Consider the following 23,640-nt stretch of genomic DNA (forward strand, 5'->3'; position numbering starts at 1 on the left):
ATCTACCGTTAGCAGAATTTTACTACAACAACAGCTACCATTCAAGCATTGAGATGGAGCCGTTTGAAGCACTTTATGGTAGAAAGTGCAGGTCTACGATTTGTTGGAGTGAAGTCGGGGATAGACAGATTACGGGTCCGGAGATAATACAAGAAACTACTGAGAAGATCATCCAAATTCAACAACGGTTGAAAACCGCCCAAAGTCGACAAAAGAGCTACGCTGACATTAAAAGTAAAGATATAGAATTTAAAATTGGAGAGATGGTCATGCTTAAAATTGCACCTTGGAAAGGCGTTGTTCGATTTGATAAACGAGGGAAATTAAATCCAAGGTATATTGGACCATTCAAGATTATTGATCGTGTCGGACCAGTAGCTTACCGACTTGAGTTACCTCAACAACTCGCGGCTGTACATAACAATTTCCACATCTCGAATTTGAAGAAATGTTTTGCTAAAGAAGATCTCACTATTCCATTAGATGAAATCCAAATCAACAAAAAACTTCAATTCATCGAAGAACCCGTCGAAATAATAGATCGTGAGGTTAAAAGACTTAAGCAAAACAAGATACCAATTGTTAAGGTTCGATGGAATGCTCGTAGAGGACCCGAGTTCACCTGGGAATGAGAAGATCAGATGAAGAAGAAATACCCGCATTTATTTCCAGAAGATACGTCAACACCTCCAACTGCTTAAAATTTCAAGACGAAATTTATTTAACGGGTAGGTACTGTAGTGACCCGAACTTTTCCATGTTTATATATATATATATTAAATGAAATTGTTATGATTAAGTGTTTTCAACATGTTAAGCAATCAAACTTGTTAAGACTTGATTAATTGAAATAGGTTTCATATAGACAATTGACCACCCAAGTTGACCGGTGATTCACGAACGTTAAAACTTGTAAAAACTATATTATGACATATATATGGTTATATATATAGTTAACATGATATTATGATAAGTAAACATATCATTAAGTATATTAACAATGAACTACATATGTAAAAAAACAAGACTACTAACTTAATGATTTTGAAACGAGACATATATGTAACGATTATCGTTGTAACGACATTTAATGTATATATATATAATATTAAGAGATATTCGTACATCATAATATCATGATAATATAATAATTTAAAATCTCATTTGATATTATAAACATTTGGTTAACAACATTTAACAAGATCGTTAACCTAAAGGTTTCAAAACAACACTTACATGTAACGACTAACGATGACTTAACGACTCAGTTAAAATGTATATACATGTAGTGTTTTAATATGTATTCATACACTTTTGAAAGACTTCAAGACACTTATCAAAATACTTCTACTTAACAAAAATTCATACAATTACATCCTCGTTTAGTTTCATCAACAATTCTACTCGTATGCACCTGTATTCGTACTCGTACAATACACGACTTTTAGATGTATGTACTATTGGTATATACACTCCAATGATCAGCTCTTAGCAGCCCATGTGAGTCACCTAACACATGTGGGAACCATCATTTGGCAACTAGCTTGAAATATCTCATAAAATTACAAAAATATGAGTAATCATTCATGACTTATTTACATGAAAACAAAATTACATATCCTTTATATCTAATCCATACACCAACGACCAAAAACACCTACAAACACTTTCATTCTTCAATTTTCTTCATCTAATTGATCTCTCTCAAGTTCTATATCCAACCTCAAGAAATCTTTCTTATTTACAGTAATATATCTTTCTAATACAAGGTAATACTCATATTCAAACTTTGATTCAATTTCTATAACTATAACAATCTTATTTCGAGTGGAAATCTTACTTGAACTTGTTTTCGTGTCATGATTCTGCTTCAAGAACTTTCAAGCCATCCAAGGATCCTTTGAAGCTAGATCCATTTTTCTCATTTCCAGTAGTTTTATCCAGAAAACTTTAGGTAGTAATGATGTTCATAACATCATTCGATTCATACATATAAAGCTATCTTATTCGAAGGTTTAAACTTGAAATTATTAGAACATAGTTTAGTTAATTCTAAACTTATTCGCAAACAAAAGTTAATCCTTCTAAATTGACTTTTAAAATCAACTAAACACATGTTCTATATCTATATGATATGCTAACTTAATGATTTAAAGCCGGAAAACACGAAAAACACCGTAAAACCGGATATACGCCGTTGTAGTAACACCGCGGGCTGTTTTGGGTTTGATAATTAAAAACTATGATAAATTTGATTTAAAAGTTGTTCTTCTGGGAAAATGATTTTTCTTATGAACATGAAACTATATCCAAAAATCATGGTTAAACTCAAAGTGGAAGTATGTTTTTCAAAATGGTCATCAAGACGTCGTTCTTTCGACTGAAATGACTATCTCTTACAAAAATGACTTGTAACTTATATTTCCGACTATAAACCTATACTTTTTCTATTTCGATTCATAAAATAGAATTCAATATGAAACCATAGCAATTTGATTCACTCAAAACGGATTTAAAATGAAGAAGTTATGGGTAAAACAAGATTGGATATTTTTTGATTTTAGTAGCTACGGGAAATATTAACAATTCTATACAAATCATATCCTAGCTAACTTATATTGTATTATACATGTATTCTAATATATTATGTAATCTTGGGATACCATAGACATGTATACAAATGTTTTGACATATCATATCGACCCATATATATATATTATTTGGAACAACCATAGACACTCTATATGCAGTAATGTCGGAGTTAGCTATACAGGGTTGAGGTTGATTCCAAAAATATATATAGTTTGAGTTATGATCTAGCCTGAGACGTGTATACATTGGGTCGTGGATTGAATCAAGATAATATATATCGATTTATTTCTGCACATCTAATTGTGGACAACTAGTTGTAGGTTACTAACGAGGACAGCTGACTTAATAAACTTAAAACATTAAAACGTATTAAAAATGTTGTAAATATATATTGAACATACTTTGATATATATGTACATATTTGTTATAGGTTCGTGAATCGACCAGTGGCCAAGTCTTACTTCCCGACGAAGTAAAAATCTGTGAAAGTGAGTTATAGTTCTACTTTTAAAATCTAATATTTTTGGGATGAGAATACATGCAGGTTTTATAAATGATTTACAAAATAGACACAAGTACGTGAAACTACATTCTATGGTTGAATTATCGAAATCGAATATGCCCCTTTTTATTAAGTCTGGTAATCTAAGAATTAGGGAACAGATACCCTAATTGACGCGAATCCTAAAGATAGATCTATTGGGCCTAACAAACTCCATCCAAAGTACCGGATGCTTTAGTACTTCGAAATTTATATCATATCCGAAGGGTGTCCCGGAATGATGGGGATATTCTAATATATGCATCTTGTTAATGTCGGTTACTAGGTGTTCACCATATGAATGATTTTTATCTCTATGTATGGGATGTATATTGAAATATGAAATCTTGTGGTCTATTGTTACGATTTGATATATATAGGTTAAACCTATAACTCACCAACATTTTTGTTGACGTTTTAAGCATGTTTATTCTCAGGTGATTATTAAGAGCTTCCGTTGTCGCATACTTAAATAATGACAAGATTTGGATTCCATGCTTGTATGATATTGTGTAAAAACTGCATTCAAGAAACTTATTTCGTTGTAACATATTTGTATTGTAAACCATTATGTAATAGTCGTGTGTAAACAGGATATTTTAGATTATCATTATTTGATAATCTACGTAAAGCTTTTTATACCTTTATTAATGAAATAAAGGTTATGGTTTGTTTTAAAATGAATGCAGTCTTTGAAAAACGTCTCATATAGAGGTCAAAACTTCGCAACGAAATCAATTAATATGGAACATTTTTAATCAATAAGAACGGGTTATTTCAAAAATAAATCTTTTCGTACTAAGCTATTATGTATGAATTGAAAAAGGGTAGATACTACTCGGTTAAATTCATATTAATATGCTATGATGTACATCCGTCGTTAACAACTTAACCATCGTTAACTACAATCTCTGTTTCAATTCAATGAATTCCATTTCATAATAAACCAAGTGTATTATTCAATTACATGTTTGATTTTACACTTTCATCTTCGATGTACTCGAAACTTTCTAGAAAACATCATTCGTGCTTTACGAAACTCACAAGAACTCCACAAACATCAACATCATTTACCGAAGAAATGTCAATAAGAATAAATAATGAAGTATTGACTACATTAGTGAAATACTCCGCGAAGATTATGTAATCTCTAATGTTTTAGAGATTTTTCATTCCTAGTTCCAGCCGAATATTATATTAACTCATTAAATCTATGTTACATCTGCAGAAAATATACATATATATATATTTTCATAAAGGCTGTAATAAAAGTTCTCTTGTACAAAATATTACTTGTGAAACTTTTAACGGGTAGGTAATACCCGAGAGATATATAAATTCACAATTAATATGTTACATTCTCCGATTCTGATTCAGGAAATCATCAACTATACTCACTACTTTCTCAACGATATACATTCTTTTATAGAAATCAAAACAACCATTCTCATCCAAATTGATTACATATTTCGATTTTGACAAATCAAAATTTAAGTCAAGATTTAACAGAAGCCATCACTCTTAGATCCCTACAGTTTTCAAAGCTATATTTTGACTTCAAAACTGTGATAGAACATCACTTCTATTCATAAAACTCAGAAAAATATTCATGTCATCCAAAACTCTAGAACATCATATGTATATTGACGATTACAATCTGCGTTTAAACCCTTCATGAGTCTTGAAAACACCTCAATTAAGAAAAAATCAAGAAGATGATCCAACCACACGTTATCTATGAAAAGAAGTACTTATGCATACAGTCATACACCTGGAAAACTCCCGTAACCCAAGTAGAAGTTTAACACGTATCCGTGTTAGATCCTTTGGCATTTATTACCAAAAATAACTTTTCAATCCCTTTTCAAAGAAGATAGTTTTGTCACAGCTCCAGCAAATCAACTTCAACTTTTCATTTGAATAAGCCTTATTATAACGATTACCCCTTCATCATTATTACCAGGGAACCTTTTATATCTCGCCACATTAGCAGTAAACTTACCAACAACTTCATTGATCTTTGACCTTCCGAAAAATCATTACACTCATTGAAACTGTATCATGTACTCATTCACATCTTGTAACAATAATTGCCATACCAACTACTAGGAATTAACAATCAGTATTTCAAAACTCACAACGTTTCTACATCAACAGCTATATGCATACCTATAACAATTATCTCTTAGAATTATGATCTTCCATTCTGAAATTCTTAAAAGCACCCAACCTACGAATCAGTTCTTGAAATTTTGAAAAATGCTGATGAATCAGCAAAAACTGTAAACGACCTTAATAGTAAAAAGTTGATGATAAAGAATAGTGTATTGGCAAAGCTCAGAAAAAGAGAAGGTTTGGAACTGGAAAACGGATTGAGTAAACTATGAAGGAGGCTACGGACAAATCACAAGGACGAAATCTACCTTCAAAGAATCCAAATGATTCAGTGTCTGCTGAAGTTATTATCGAATACCTTACTCCTGACTCTAAACCTTTACGGACAAATCTTCATCATCATCCATCGATGTTAGAAATTCTAAGATATCATCATATCTTTCATTATAAATATCTTCGATGTTCCTGAAGATATCTTCATAACTATTGTTATTCGAAATCAATTACCTCTTCGCGTTATCTGTATTACATCATAAAAGATACTATCTAGTTTCTAAATTCTGAAACCTTCGAGTTTAAAATATGAATGTTTTGAAGTAGTGTTGAGAACTGAAGCATGAGTTAGTATAATATAATGACACTTGATCAACGTGATTATATTACAGTAATTCATGCTAAGTTTCTAAATGAAACGTGATGATTCACAGATCATAACGTCATCATGTGCCATGTTACACGACTCTTGTATTCTACTTAATCTCTAAAAATATCAAGAAAATATTTTCTTGATGATTCGGTCTTTTTCGAGGTATTCTGGTAATTTGACAAATCAAGATCGTGCCATTACAATTTTCTTCTTAGAACATTAACTATGTTCATTTCGAAATCCATACCTACGAATTCTGGACCATTATTCGCTTGACTTGAAGTCGGGAAGAGGAGACAAAAGTATGGAACTCTTGGATATAAAAGAAAATATAAAGCCCGACAACAATACATAAATTACAAACCATGCATATCAATACGTATTACAACGTAAAGGAAAGGGAGAATTAAAAACACTATAACCCCAAGGTAATAGTAAAAGTAAATAAATTCCTCTGGTGGTAGATGAAAAAGAAGAATAACAGATATGAAAGTTAGGAGTATATCAAGAATCAGAACTGGATGGAGCATATTGACGAATGTTTTGGAAGTATGAATTAAGGAAGAAAGTATAGAAGATGAGAGATGTGGAAATAAGGAAACGAAGGGGGGTGTTAATTTATAGCGAAATATCAGACATAGCAATCAAGGCAGATTACGCACCTAACCGAAGAAAATTCTAATTTCCTTAATTACCGAAGAATCAAATCTTATTAAGATTACAAAGATATTCTTTAATCCAGAAATCAACCGTGACGACGTCAAAAGTTAAGACGAATCTTTACTTTCCTCATTTCACTATTTTACGATAGCTTCACTCATACACTTCACATAATCGAATTGTTTTATCCATATTACTCACTGATGATAAAACTCTAATTTTCAACTCGTATTCGTCATGAAAACATACTTATTGTCAGCCATGACGACCTCGATCAAATTTCGGGGACGAAATTTCTTTAACGGGTAGGTACTGTGACGACCCGAATTTTTCCGACTACTTGTTTATACTATTTACATGATTTAATTATTCCGACTTGATAAGCAATGATTTTTAATAAGTCTTGAACCTCCGAAAAGAGTTTTACACAAGCTTTTGGTCACCCTTTTATTTCGACGATTCACGAACGTCATAACTTGATTTAATTGTTTAATTGTTTAATTATTATGTGTATATATGGATTTATATATATTTAACTTGAAAATATGATAATTAAATATCTCATTATGTATACTAATAAAGTATTATATATATTTTCATACTACTAATTTAAAGAGTTTTTGAACAATATATATGTTACTATTTAAATGACGTAATTAACTTATGTTAAAATGTATTTACATATAATGTATTACGAGTGTAAATACATCCTTACAAGTATTGAATACACTTTATAATATACCAATACATATAAAGTTTCATGACCCGTCCTAATCCATCTGAACGAAGTCCATATCGATTATAAACGATTCACAATAGTTGATTACATCGCGAGGTACTTGACCTCTATATGATACATTTTACAAACATTGCATTCGTTTTTAAAAGACAAACTTTCATTACATCAAAAGTTGACAGACATGCATCCCATTTCATAATGTACCAAACTATCAACGACTTAATAATAATCTTGATGAACTCAACGACTTGAATGCAATGTCTTTTGAAATATGTCATGAATGACTCCAAGTAATATCTCTAAAATGAGCAAATGCACAGCGGAAGATTTCTTTCATACCTGAGAATAAACATGCTTTAAAATGTCAACTAAAAGGTTGGTGAGTTCATTAGTTTATCAAAATCATTCATTTTCATCATTTTAATAGACCACAAGAATTTCATTTCCAGTTCTCATAAATATACGTCCCATGCATAGAGACAAAAATCATTCCTATGGATTGAACACCTGGTAACCGACATTAACAAGATGCATATAAGAATATCCCCTATCATTCCGGGAAATCCTTCGGACATGATAAAAACAACATCGAAGTACTAAAGCTTCCGGTACTTTGGATGGGGTTCGTTAGGCCCAATAGATCTATCTTTAGGATTCGCGTCAATTAGTAGATCGGTTTACTAATTCTTAGGTTACCAAGCAAAAGGGGCATATTCGGCTTCGATCATTCACCCATATAATGTAGTTTCAATTACTTGTGTCTATTTCGTAAAACATTTATAAAAATTATGCATGTATTCTCAGCCCAAAAATATAAAGGGTAAAAAGGCAAATGAAACTCACCATACTGTATTTTGTAGTAAAAAAACATATTACAAAACTAAACAATGCAGGGTTGGCCTTGGATTCTCGAACCTATATCATTTGTATATATATTAAAACATATAGTGAACATATATTGGTATTCAACCCAGTTTATATATTAATTATATAATATATTACTTATATAACTAGTAATGTATTTATTATTCCAAATGTCATATATATCTATATATGTTATTTTGATACGAAAGTAGTAATTAGATATACTTATGATATATGTAATAATTCTAATATTATATAAATATCTTTTGTTTGCAAAAATAATAATTATAATAGTACTAAAGTAATGATAATAATAATGATAATGTAGTTGTTATAATAATAATAATGATACTAGTAATAATAAAAATGATACTAATAATAATAATAATGTTAAAATTAATAATCTTATTTGTAACATCCCGTTTTCTCGTACGTATCGAAAGGTGCTCACTTAATCATTTGTACGTTTATAACTCGTTAGCTTATGCACAAATGTATGAATATATGCGTAGATATATATATATATATATATATATATATATATATATATATATATATATATATATATATATATATATATATATATATATATATATATATACACACATACATATATGTATACTTGATAATGTGAGCATGTATAAGTTTAATCATGGGTTTGGTTAGCGTTAAGTCTTGTGAGACTATTGTTGAAGTCTAGGTGAATATAGGAAGCGGGTTTGGAATGTACAAATCAAATAAAATCGAAATTTGTTTAAATCGGTCGAACTGTCCAGTTACAGCCTTAGGCCGCGCTACGACAATTGGGTCCGCGCCGCGGCATATAAAGCAATTCTAAATCAGAAGTCAAGTTAAAAGGGGTCATTTTTCCTTCGTTAGGTCGCGCCGCGACAAATGGGCCGCGCCGCGGCACCTCTGCAGTTCTGACTCCGATTTTAGCTCAAATTAAATAAATTTAAGGGGCAAATTGGTAATTTAACATGTGGATCGGATGGGAGCATTAAACCTCCACCACTAGTTCATTTATTTCATTTCCTTTTCTATTTTCTTTCCAATTTCTCTCCCAAAACACAAAACCCACTTAGTTTAATCTTGAGATTTGGAGTTGGAGATTTGTGAATCAAACCTAGGAGCGAGATTTAAAGTTGTTCTCCTTGTTACTAGCTACAAGAAGATAGTCTTGGTAAGTTCTAACGTTATGTTTTAAGTTTTAATTGGTTAATGGCTAGGGTTTGGGTTACTAGAGATTTGTATGACCCATTTGAGGATAAAATGGGTGAGTTTGGGTTATGTTGTTGTAAGGAAACCCAAATAGCCACTATTTAGGGTTTTGGCCTTGTGATTTGAGGTTGTAAGTGTCAATTGGTGTTGTTAGTCACTAATGCACTTTAAGATTTATGAAAGAAGTGTAAATGGGTAAGTTTGACTTGATTGTGAGTCTAAGTAATATAAAATGGGTCAAAATGTACTAGTTGACCTAATTAGATGAAATGGTTATGGATTACCCTAAGTTTTGTGTTAATTGAAGCTAATAGACTTTAATTCACTAGTCTTAGTGATTAAATCGAGTCTTGGCCATTTATGGGCGGTTGTGAGTAGTTGAGTCATTTAATGCAAATTGGGTCATTAAATGCTCAAGTGGGAGTATTGTGGTTAATCCCACTAGTTGTGAAATTGAATGTGCACTTAATGATTTAGGTAAATTGCATTGAAGCTCGGAAGTGCTAAATCACCATCCTTGTGACAAGGTGAGTGGAATAAGTATACTTGTACGTATATGATGTGCTTATTTGTAAGTAAGGATATGTGTTGTCCTAGTTAGTGATATATATGTTGTACACTAACGATTTATGAACGGATATGTGTTGTCTAATTTAGCAATATATGTGTTGTATGCTAACGGTTTATTAAATGGATATGTGTTGTCCAAATTGGTGTTATATGTGTTGTACACTAATGATCTTATGAACGGATATGTGTTGTCCAAGGGTTAGTGATATATGTGTTGTTCACTAACGGTTGTTATGAACACAGATGGGAATTTTGAGTACCATTCCTTTTTGCTATTGGTTAACCATGGTTGTGTGATTGTGTAATTAGCATATTAAATTATGAACTATATGCTATTGTCGGTTGCTAGCTCCTTGTGGATTGTGGATTGTAGTTTATGCATGATGTTTGCATGTTTGTCGAATAGCTAGCTTGTATGCGGTATTGTGTAAGTGATTGCAAGTAAGTAGGTTATATATGAACATGTATAATTATTGCATTCACTAAGCATTAGCTTACCCCTCTCGTTGTTTATCTTTTTAGTTGCAGGTGCGGATAAGGGCAAAGGGGTTATCGGGCACTAGGTGGCCTTTGATGATGTTTTATTGAAGTTTGAAAGTTGGCCTAACGTTTTGGGTAGTTTAGTCCCAAACCATGCTCAAATAGTCGTTTGGATTATAAACTATCGTTGTAGTGGGTCAAACTTATAGTGAACTTAATTAATGGCCTTCGTGCCTTTTGTAAACATTTAAATTGTTGAACGTTTAAATGGAACTTGTGGATTGGTTTACATATTTTATTGGCGCGTAAATGTGTATCTTTACAAAAAAAAAATTTATCGTATGGAATATGGGTTGGGATGTTTCAAGTGGTATCAGAGCATGGTGTAAGGGATTTAGGCGACTTGAGATAGGTGCCTAGACTTGGACTTTATTGTGTGAGCGCTTTATGCGGGACTTGTAGGACTTTGGGTCTAATTGGGAATTGTTTGTGCTTTGGTTTATGTGAACTAACCTGGTGTTAATTGTTTTGTGTTGTGTTAAGCAATCATCAAGCAATACGGACGTTGTACTAGCAAGTTAATGCGACGTGTTCGCGTAACAATGATTAGCTACCATTGTTACGGGTGCAAATCGTTTCAAACAAGTAATGTACGACGATTGTTGAGTAAGATGGAGTAGTGTGGGGTATACGTATATGCATACGTGTTATGTCCTTTTGTTTCGTTCGTTGTTTAATCTTTTCCGTTTTATAGAATGAAGATGAGAAACGAACACGACACCGAATATGGGGGTACGAGTGAGGACGTTGAGTTCACGGCCAAAGTTGAGGCCATCTTTAAACGTCAAAAGGCGGAGTTCCTCGAGGATGTTAAGAAAATGTTTCTAGATACGATTGATGAGCAATTAGTCAATGTAGTCAAGGAGCAAGTGAAGGCCGTTCATCAAGAGGATAATGTGGGGAGACGGAACTTCTTTTATAAGAATTTTAAGGATTCTCAACCTCCCACCTTTGAAGGTGAACGAGACCCTCTCAAGAGTGCCCGATGGATCTCTGATATGGAGGGGGCTTTCCGTACTTGTGAATGTCCTCTTGATAAGAAGACAAGGTATGGTTGTAGCATGTTAAGGGGTGACGCCAAGCTATGGTGGGATGCGAAAATCCAAGTTTATGGTGAAGAACAATGCATGGATTTTACTTGGGATGAATTCAAGGTAGAGTTTTTCGATGAGTGCCGAACTTCGGCCGATCTAACTAGGTTTATGGACGAGTTACGTTCCTTGAGGCAAGGGCCGATGGATTTGAACACTCTCAAATCCGTGTTTTTGTCCAAGACCCAATTTTGCCCGGAGTATGTCGGGAACGATAAGATGTTGAAGGAAGATTTTTATAGGATCTTGAATGATAATTATCAAGAGAAAATTAGTGTGAACGTAGTGAAGAGCTTTGATGAATTGTTTAATATGGTGAAGGGTTTTGAAGCGCTTGTGTTGAGAAAGAGTAGTTTTACTTTTGGAAAGAGGAAGTTCGAGAATTCAGGTCAATCGAGCTTTTCCAACAAAAACAATAAGAAGGGCTCCGAAAGTGTTAACAGTGTGAAGAAAGGTGGCTCCGGTGGTCATGTACGCACTTGCTATACTTGTGGGCAAAAAGGTCACATCTCTCGTGATTGCCCCAACTCACCTTCCACACCCAAATTTACTTGTTTCAATTGTGGTAAAGAAGGGCACAAGAGGCCCGAGTGTCCCGAGTTGCGCAATGATAATGTTAAGCGGTTAGAAAAAGCGGCGGGTACGGCTAGGGGTCGAAATTATTTGATGACCAATGATGAAGCCAAACAATCGAACGAAGTTGTCTCAGGTACTTTCATGGTTAACTCTAATCCGGTAAGAATTCTATTTGATAGTGGTGCAAATTTTTATTTTGTGTCACCTCGATTTGTACCTAAACTTAATAAGCTATTAGCTAAGTTAAGTCGTCCGGTAGAAGTCGAAATAGCGGACGGCAAGACGGTGCTAGTGGTTGACGTATGTAAAAATTGTGATGTTGTGTTTGGTGCCGAAAACTTTAAAATTGATCTCATTCCTATGACTTTGGGCAATTTTGATATCGTTGTGGGTATGGATTGACTTTATCATAATAGAGCCGATATTGCATGTCACGAAAAATTTATTCGTGTAAAGGCCCCAAGTGGGGGAGAGTTAATTATTCACGGCGATAAACGAAGAAGACTTGTGCCGATATGTTCTTTTGCACGGGCATGTCGTTTTCTTGTTAGTGGTGGCATGGCTTATCTTGCCCATGTTGTGGATACTCGTGATGAGCCACCACCCATTCGTGAAATTCCGGTAGTTAGTGAATTTGAAGACGTTTTTCCGAACGAGTTACCGGGTGTTCCGGCGAAAAGACAAGTAGAATTTCGCATTGAGTTGGTTCCGGGGGCTACCCCCATTGCTAAAACTCCTTATCGTTTAGCACCGACGGAAATGCAAGAGTTGTTAAATCAAACCCAAGAGTTGCTTGAAAAGGGTTTCATTCGACCGTGCTCCTCGCCATGGGGTGCTCCAATCTTGTTTGTGAAAAAGAAAGATGGAAGTATGCGGATGTGCATCGATTATCGGGAGTTGAACAAAGTGACGATCAAGAATTGTTATCCATTACCTAGGATCGACCATTTGTTTGACCAACTCCAAGGTGCAACGTATTTCTCTAAGATCAACCTACGGTTCAGCTATCACCAAATGCGGGCCCGTGAGGAAGATATTGAGAAAACGGCTTTTCGAATGCGTTATGCGCATTTCGAGTTTGTAGTTATGCCTTTTAGTCTTACAAATGCACCGGCGGCATTCATGGATCTTATGAACCGAGTGTGCCAACCTATGTTGGACAAGTCGGTGATTGTGTTCATTGACGACATACTAGTCTACTCGAAAAGTATGAACGAACATGAACGTCATTTGCGTGAAGTATTGAGGAAGTTACGAAAGGAGAAGTTGTATGCTAAGTTCTCCAAATGTGAATTTTGGCTAAGGGAGGTTCAATTCCTTGGTCACATTGTGAACAAGGACGGTATTCAAGTAGATCCGGGGAAGATAGAGACGGTGAAGAGTTGGAGACAACCGAGTACGCCTACGGAAATCCGAAGTTTTCTCGGATTGGCCGGTTATTATCGTCGGTTTATCCAAGACTTTTCTAAAATCGCTTCTTCGTTGACGAAATTGACGAGGAAGAACGCGAGGTTTGTTTGGGAGAATGAGCAAGAAATTGCTTTTCAATTGTTAAAAGAGAAATTGTGTCAAGCTCCGGTGTTAGTGTTACCAGAAGGGGTAGAAGACATGAAGGTTTATTGTGATGCTTCTTTAAATGGGCTCGGGTGTGTTTTGATGCAAAGAGGTAAAGTCATCACTTACGCCTCTCGACAATTAAAGGAACACAAAAAGAGATACCCGACTCACGATCTTGAATTGGCGGCGGTGGTTCATGCGTTGAAAATTTGGCGCCATTACTTGTATGGTGTCAAGTGTACGATTTATTCGGATCATAAGAGTTTGAAACATCTCTTTAATCAAAGAGATTTGAATTATCGTCAACGTAGGTGGATGGATGTGGTAAAAGACTATGATTGTGAGATACTTTATCATCCGGGCAAGGCGAATGTGGTCACGAATGCGTTAAGTCGAAAGAGTCATCACCCGGCGTTACGATTGGGATTGTTACGTATGATTATTACTAACGACTTTCTTGAAAAACTCGGCGTGATTCAAATAGAGGCTTACGTTCACAACAAGCATGCGGAGCGAATTGTGGGACAATCGGAGTTCATTACTATGGGCTCGCGTGGTTTGTTGTCGTTTCAAGGAAGAGTGTGGGTACCTAAGATGGGTGGTAACCGACAAGTGCTACTTGATGAAGTACATAAGTCAAAGTATTCCATTCATCCAGGCGCAACGAAAATGTATCTTGATTTAGAGAAAGATTATTGGTGGCCGGGCATGAAACGTGATGTTGTGAAGTATGTTGAGCAATGCGTCACGTGTTTGCAAGTTAATGCCGAGCACCAAAAGTCGTATGGTAAGTTACAACCGTTAGAAATCCCGAAATGGAAATGGGAGCACATTACCATGGACTTCATCACAAAGTTACCTAAAACGGCGAGAACCCAGTTTGATTCGATTTGGGTTATAGTTGATCGATTGACGAAGATTGCTTTGTTTCTTCCCATTAAGGAAGCGATATCGTCGGAGACCTTGGCTAAGTTGTTTATCAAGGAAGTCATCTCTTGACACGGTGTTCCTATATCTATTATTTCGGATCGAGATACTCGTTTTACATCTCGGTTTTGGGAAAAGTTTCATGAAGATATGGGTACGCAATTGAAGTTGAGCATGGCGTATCATCCTCAAACGGACGGTCAAACTGAACGTACGAATCAAACTTTGGAGGATATGTTACGAGCATGTATTATCGATTTTGGTGGTAGTTGGGACGAGCATTTGCCTTTGGTGGAATTCTCGTACAATAATAGTTATCATACTACTGTTGGGATGCCACCTTATGAGATGCTTTATGGGCGTAGGTGTCGAACCCCGATTTGTTGGAGTGAAGTGGGACAAAAGGAAATCGGGAGTACCGATTTGGTTTTAGAGACGAATAGCAAGATTGATGTGATTCGAGAGCATTTGAAAAAGGCTCAAGATAGAAAAAAGTTGTATGCCGACAAGCGTATATGAATGATCGAATTTCAAGAAGGTGACATGGTGATGCTTAAGGTTTCGCCATGGAAAGGTATTATTCGATTCCGGAAATGAGGAAAGTTAGCTCCTCGGTTTATTGGACCATTTAAGGTTTTAGCTCGTGTTGGTGAAGTCGCGTATCGTTTGGAATTACCCGAAGAGCTTGCAGGGATCCATAATACATTTCATGTTTCCCATCTCCGTAAGTGTCTTGCGGATGATTCATCTTGGGTTCCATTAGACGAGATTGAGCTAAATAATAGGTTAGAGTATATTGAGGAACCGATTGCCATACTTTATGAGAAAGTCAAAAGGTTGAGACATAAAGAGGTTAGGAATTTTAAAGTTCAATGGCGTCGTAGTAAGGGTTCCGAGTTTACTTGGGAGCCCGAAGAGTTTGTGCTGGTTTATCTTCCTTCTTGTCATGCGGCTTGGATCGCGAGGACGAGCTCCGATTCAAGTGGGGGAGAGTTGTAACATCCCGTTTTCCCGTACGTATCGAAAGGTGCTTACTTAATCATTTGTACGTTTATAACTCGTTAGCTTATGCGCAAATGTATAAATATATGCGTAGATATATATATATATATATATATATATATATATATATATATATATATATATATATATATATATATATATATATATATATATATATATATATACATATACATATATGTATACTTAATAATGTGTGCATGTATAAGTTTAATCATGGGTTTGGTTAGCGTTAAGTCTTGTGAGACTATTGTTGAAGGCTAGGTGAATATAGGAAGCGGGTTTGGAATGTACAAATCAAATAAAATCGAAAATTGTTTAAATCGGTCAAACTGTCCAGTTACAGCCTTAGGCCACGCCACGACAATTGGGTCCGCGCCGCGGCATATAAAGCAATTCCAGATCAGAAGTCAAGTTAAAAGGGGTCATTTTTCCTTCGTTAGGTCGCGCCGCGACAAATGGGCCTCGCCGCGGCACCTCTGCAGTTCTGACTTCGATTTTAGCTCAAATTAAATAAATTTAAGGGGAAAATTGGTAATTTAACATGTGGATATGATGGGAGCATTAAACCTCCACCACTAGTTCATTTATTTCATTTCCTTTTCTATTTTCTTTCCAATTTCTCTCCCAAAACACAAAACCCACTTAGTTTAATCTTGAGATTTGGAGTTGGAGATTTGTGAATCAAACCTAGGAGTGAGATTTAAAGTTGTTCTCCTTGTTACTAGCTACAAGAAGATACTCTTGGTAAGTTCTAACTTTATGTTTTAAGTTTTAATTGGTTAGTGGCTAGGGTTTGAGTTACTAGAGATTTGTATGACCCATTTGAGGGTAAAATGGGTGAGTTTGGGTTATGTTGTTGTAAGGAAACCCTAATAGCCACTATTTAAGGTTTTAGCCTTGTGATTTGAGGTTGTAAGTGTCAATTGGTGTTTTTAGTCACTAATGCACTTTAAGATTTATGAAAGAAGTGTAATTGGGTAAGCTTGACTTGATTGTGAGTCTAAGTAATATAAAATGGGTTAAAATGTACTAGTTGACCTAATTAGATGAAATGGGTATGGATTACCCTAAGTTTTGTGTTAATTGAAGTTAATAGACTTTAATTCACTAGTCTTAGTGATTAAATCGAGTCTTGGCCATTTATGGGCGGTTGTGAGTAGTTGAGTCATTTAATGCAAATTGGGTCATTAAATGCTCAAGTGGGAGTATTGTGGTTAATCCCACTAGTTGTGAAATTGAATGTGCACTTAATGATTTAGGTACATTGCATTGAAGCTCGGAAGTGCTAAATCACCATCCTTGTGACAAGGTGAGTGGAATAAGTATACTTGTACGTATATGATGTGCTTATTTGTACGTAAGGATATGTGTTGTCCTAGTTTGTGATATATGTGTTGTACACTAACGATTTATGAATGGATATGTGTTGTCTAATTTAGCAATATATGTGTTGTATGCTAACGGTTTATTAAATGGATATGTGTTGTCCAAATTGGTGTTATATGTGTTGTACACTAATGATCATATGAACGGATATGTGTTGTCCAAGGGTTGGTGATATATGTGTTGTGCACTAACGGTTGTTATGAACATCGATGGGAATTTTGAGTACCATTCCTTTTTGCTATTGGTTAACCATGGTTGTGTGATTGTGTAATTAGCATACTAAATTATGAACTATATGCTATTGTCGGTTGATAGCTCCTAGTGGATTGTGGATTGTAGTTTATGCATGATGTTTGTATGTTTGTCGAATAGCTAGCTTGTATGCGGTATTGTGTAAGTGATTGCAAGTAAGTAGGTTATATATGAACATGTATAATTATTGCATTCACTAAGCATTAGCTTACCCCTCTCGTTGTTTATCTTTTTAGTTGCAGGTGCGGATAAGGGCAAAGGGGTTATCGGGCACTAGGTGGCCTTTGATGATGTTTTATTGAAGTTTGAAAGTTGGCCTAACGTTTTGGGTAGTTTAGTCCCAAACCATGCTCAAAGGGTCGTTTGGATTATAAACTATCGTTGTAGTGGGTCAAACTTGTATTGAACTTAATTAATGGCCTTCGTGCCTTTTGTAAACATTTAAATTGTTGAACGTTTAAATGGAACTTGTGGATTGGTTTACATATTTTATTGGCGCGTAAATGTGTATCTTTACACACACAAAAATTTATCGTATGGAATACGGGTTGGGATGTTTCATTATTGTTAAAAATAATAATTTTATATATCTTTATACTGATCTTTATGACTTATAAACTTCGTAGTAGTAATTAATATCTTCCGTCATTTTTATTTTACTATTAGGATATATATTATGTTTATAATCTAATTATAATTTTATTAACCTCTAGCTAATACTTTTAAATTTCTAAGATCATCATATTAATATTAAAACTAACTTACTTAATAATAATAATAATAATAATAGTAATAATAACAATTATGACAGATATAATAATGATAGTGGTTTTACTCGTAATGATACCACTAATAATAACCTAAATGATAATGCTAATAATAATATTTAATACGTAATAGTAGTAATTTTAACAATCTCATTACTAATGATAATCTAAATAATAACAATAACTCTAAAATGTACTAATGCTAAAAATATGCTTATGTTAATAATAAGAGTTCTAATATTGATTATATGATGATGATGATGATAATAATAATAATAATAATAATAATAATAATAATAATAATAATAATAATAATAATAATAATAATAATAATAATAATAATAATAATAATAATAATAAATATTAAGAGAAGCTACCTCATAAAATCTGTCCCAAAAAAAGAGTGACCTTGCCAAGGCTCGAACCTGAGACCTCCCGCTAATCAACACCACACCTAAACCGTCTATCCATTTCTGTTTTTCCTGATTAACCTCCATCCCATTAATATTTAAACCTTAAACCGAATTCATCTTCTTCCCCAGCACTAAACTTAATTGACAGGAACCAGTTTGAAAACATATAAACGAGTTTAAAATCGGATTTAAATCTATTAATTGGAACTTATACGACCCTCCAAGATTTCCAAATTAATGACCAACACAAAACAAAAACAAAAAAAATGGCAGTCGCTGAAAAGAAAAAGAAAAAAAATGAAGAACATAAAATATGATTTTGATTTTTAGAAGGTTTTAGATTAAGAGTTCAGCATGAAATAAGTTGAAAATCGTTAATAGAAACTTTATGGACCGTCAATTAAAGTTAAAACATCAAAACGAATTTGAATTTAACCAAGAACAATACGTTTGACTTTTTGAATTAAATCTTTGACTCTCAAATTAAAACTCAGTTTGAGGAATTGGAGTTTGAAAATTTGCAGAAGGATTGAGTAATATATTCCTAACAAAACCTCATTTATATTTTTGAATTAAATTTAGAAATCGAGCTTTGAATTTTTGATAGCAAGAACAGAGGTATACATCCTGGGTTCTTGATTTTTCTGTTTTAAATCTCCAAAATTGGTAACTGTAATTTGTTTAATTAATAATGGGAATGAAGAAGTGAAGAATTGCGATATTTAAAGATAATCATTCAGATGATTTAAAGCCCATAAGGTCGACAAGTAATGTTCATCATGTACAATGAGAAAAAAAAAGCAGATAACAACCCTTAACTGCTTTTGGATTGTATCTGAGATTCGTTTTAGACTGATAACCAGATAGAAAACAAATTACGTACTGATTGAAAGTGATTTGAAACCAGTTTCGTTCTGTGGTGATAATTTAATTCAGTGTTTTATTTAATTAGAATTATTAATTATTAATAATAATACAGATTATTTAATGGGTCTATGTTTGTATATAACAGTATATACGTATATGTATATACTCTGTATATATGTTTATATATGTATATTCGTAAGTCATGTATGTATATGTATATATATCTGTAAGTGTATTAATAATATCACTAATACTTATAATAGGTATATACATAATAATACAATTAATAATAGTGATAATAATAGTAATAATTCTAATAATTAATAACTAATAACTTGATAATAATACTAATAATATTACTAGTAATTTTATAAGTAATAATAATACAGATAATAATAGTTATTAATGATAATATTCATAATAATAATGTCTAATAATGATACTTATATTAATCACAATAACTAGCATTATAACTTTGCTACCAGTTATAATGATGATATTAACAATGATAACATTAATAACTCAAATGTTTCAGATTTCAGTAATATCATTTTGATAATATTAATAATGCCAATATTAATATTAATAATAGTAATGAATATAATAACTATAATTAAACTTGTAATTACATTTAATATATTAATATTACAATTTATTAATTATATAATATTTAATAATTATATCATATGTTACATGATAATATTTATAAATTATTTAATTACAATATAACAATTGTTGATAGTAATCATATATATATATATATATATATATATATATATATATATATATATATATATATATAATATTTATAAATTATTTAATTACAATATAATAATTGTTGATAGTAATCAATATATATATATATATATATATATATATATATATATATATATATATATATATATATATATATATATATATATTCTTTTTAAAAGTATCTTAATTATTCTATTTATTATTTTACATTTTTAATTCTAATTGACTAAAGGTATTTTATTAATTCAAAATATTATATATATACTTATATTTATATTTATATATATATACTTACATATTTGTTTACACACACTTGTTCGTGAATCGTCGAGAACACTCAGAGGGTAATTGATTACATGAACACAGTTCAATGTTTTTGAAACATCAACATTATAGACTTTGCTTATCGTATCGAAATCAAATAAGATTTAAGTTTAAATTTAGTCGGAAATTCCCGGGTCATCACAGTACCTACCCGTTAAAGAAATTTCGTCCCGAAATTTGAGTGAGGTCGTCATGGCTAACAATAAATATGTTTTCCTGACGAATATGAGCTGATAAATAGAGTTTTATCATTATTGAATAATACAGATAAAATAATTCGATTATTCGAAGAGCACGAATGAAGCTATCGCAAAAGAGTGAAATGAATAAATGAAGTTTCGTTTTAACTTTTGACGTTGTCTTGGTTGAATTCCGGAATTCAAGGGATATAAAGAAAATCTTCGAAATCTAAAAGATTTGATTCTTCGACGAATAAGGAAATTAAGATCTCTATAATTAAAGACGGTGATCTGCCTCAATTACTCTGTCTGATATTTCCATTATAAATTAAACTTTTTCCGTTCCATTATTCTCACCATTCCTATACTTTCTTTCTTAGTTCATACATCCAAAAGATTGTGAAAATGCTTAATCCATTTCTAATCCTTGATATTTTTCTAATTATCATTTCTGTAATTTTTCTTTTCAATCTTCCACCAAAAAAATCTGTTTACTTTTAATATAAACTTGGGGTGATACTATTCATAATTATACCGTATCTTTATATTGCTATTCCTATTAATATCCACGGTTTGTAATTTATACGTTGTTATCGGGCTTTGTATCTCCCCTTATTTTTCAATGTCCCTATTTCTGTTTCCTATAATCATTGTCATCCACAGTTAATACTCCTTCCTATTTGCTGCGATTTATACTCCAATTTCTATTTCGGAGCTTTGTCCCTTCATTTCTTCTTCTTGCGGTTAGGCATCTCTTATAATGGTCCAGAATTCGCAGATATAAATTTCAAAAAGAACATTTTTAATGTTCTAAGAAGGGAATGGTAATGGCACGATCTTGATTGGTTAAATTACCAGAATACCCTGGAAAAGACCGAATCATCAAGAAATATTTTCTTGATATTTTAGAGGTTTAAATAGAATACTAGAATCGTGTAACATGGCACATGATGACGTTAGAGCCTGTGAATCATCACGTTTCATTAGAAACTCTACTGTAATATAATCACGTTGATCAAGTGTCATTATATTATACTAACTCATGCATCAGTTTCCAACACTACTTCAAAAGCATTCATAATTTAACTTGAAAGTTTACAGAATATAGAAACTAACAGTTTCTTATATGATGTAACACTGGTAGCGCGAAGAGATAAATGATTTCAGATAAGAATATTTTGGAATTTCTAAGATCTAAGGTTGATGATGAAAAATTTTTCGCAAAATTTTAACATGACTTCGGAGCAAGATATTCACTAAAGATTTCAACGGGTCCAGAATTACCTGGATTCTTTGATTATGGGGTTTGGTCCTTGTATTTGTCCTCGGTCTCCTTCATGGTTAGCTCAATCCGTTTTCCAGTTTCAACTTTTTTGAGCTTTTCCAACATACTATTTTTTTTATCATCAAACTTCCGACAATTAAGGTCGTTTACGGTTGTCTACAGTTTCTGTTGCTTCATTCAGCTTTTTGAAAGTTCAATGCTTTGATTCGTAGGCTGGGTGCTTTTCAAAATTTCAGAATGGAATATCATAATTCTAAGAGATAAATGTTATATGTATACATATAACTGTTGATGTAGAAATGTTGCGAAATTCAAAATACTGATTGCTGATTCTCGATAATTGGTATGGCAATTATCGTTACAAGATGCGGATAAGGTTTCGATAATTATAATGATTTTCCAAAAAGTCAAAGTTCAACGAAGTTGTTGGTAAGTTTACTACTAATGTGGTGGAATATAAACGGTCCCCCAGTAACGATAAAAGAGTACGCATGTATATCAAGGTAATAATAAGGTTGTTTCGAACGAAAAGTCGAAGTTGACTTGTTGGAGCTGTGATAAAATTGACTAATTTTGGAAAGGAATTGCAAAGTTATTTTCGGTAATAACAATGCCAAAAGAGTTAACATAGATACGTGTTTAACGTTTACTCAGATTCCGAGTGTTTTTAGGTGCATAACTATATGCATTAATCTTTTCATCCGTAGATGAAGTGCGGTTGGTTCATCCTCTCGATTGAGGTGTTTTCAAGAATCATGGAAGGTTTGAACGCAGATGGTAATCGTTAAGATACAAATGAGGTTTAAGATGAAATCAAGTGGCAAACTTGAAGAAATATTTAGTTTCATATGTTATAATCAATATTTTAATTCATTTTAATTGTCCAGTGTTGGTAATCCATAGTTCAAAGTCCACAGTTAGCAATTCAATAATTCATATATAGTTTAATATATAATATTCAAATTAATTAATACGTATCGTGACCCGTGTACATGTCTCAGACTCGATCACAACTCAAACTATATATATTATTGTAGAATCAACCTCAACCCTGTATAGCTAACTCCATCATTACTGCATATAGAGTGTCTATGGTTATTCCAAATAATATATATAGATGCGTCGATATGATATGTCAACACCTTGTTTACGTGTCCCGATATTTAAAGTGCGTGAAATAAATAACAGAAATTAAATGACGATAAATAAAATTGCGAGAATTAAAATTGCGATAATTAAATTGCGATAAATAAATGTAATAAGGGATTAACAGTTAGCTTGGAACAGTTAGCTAAGATTTTTGTTAGCGTGGATTCTTAATAGAATTTCTCATAGTTAATTCGTTTGTTTCTAACAAATTTTTATTTTGTCCAATGTTTTCTTCATTATGCTACTTGTTGGATTCTGATAGATTAAAATCCAAATATGAAATTGAATGAAAATAGTTATTTTACGATGAACGGATACGTATATCGGTGGTTGTAAATAGGATAGTCAATGACCGTTGAATCAGATTCGAAGAGTGTATAGTGTAACTTATTAATGTAAAATCTAAATATTCCTTGGGTATTACCTACCCGTTAAAATATTTTCACCATTAACAGTTTGTACAAAAGAATTTTTAATTACAATCTTTATGAAAACATATATACATATATATTTTCTTCAGATGTAATCATGAATTTAATGAGTCAATATAATGTTAAACTCATTTGATTTACCGTTAGAACTAGAATACATAATCTTTAA

Source organism: Rutidosis leptorrhynchoides, chromosome 1 (genome assembly GCF_046630445.1).
Source record: "Rutidosis leptorrhynchoides isolate AG116_Rl617_1_P2 chromosome 1, CSIRO_AGI_Rlap_v1, whole genome shotgun sequence".
In the NCBI taxonomy this organism is placed as follows: Eukaryota; Viridiplantae; Streptophyta; class Magnoliopsida; order Asterales; family Asteraceae; genus Rutidosis; species Rutidosis leptorrhynchoides.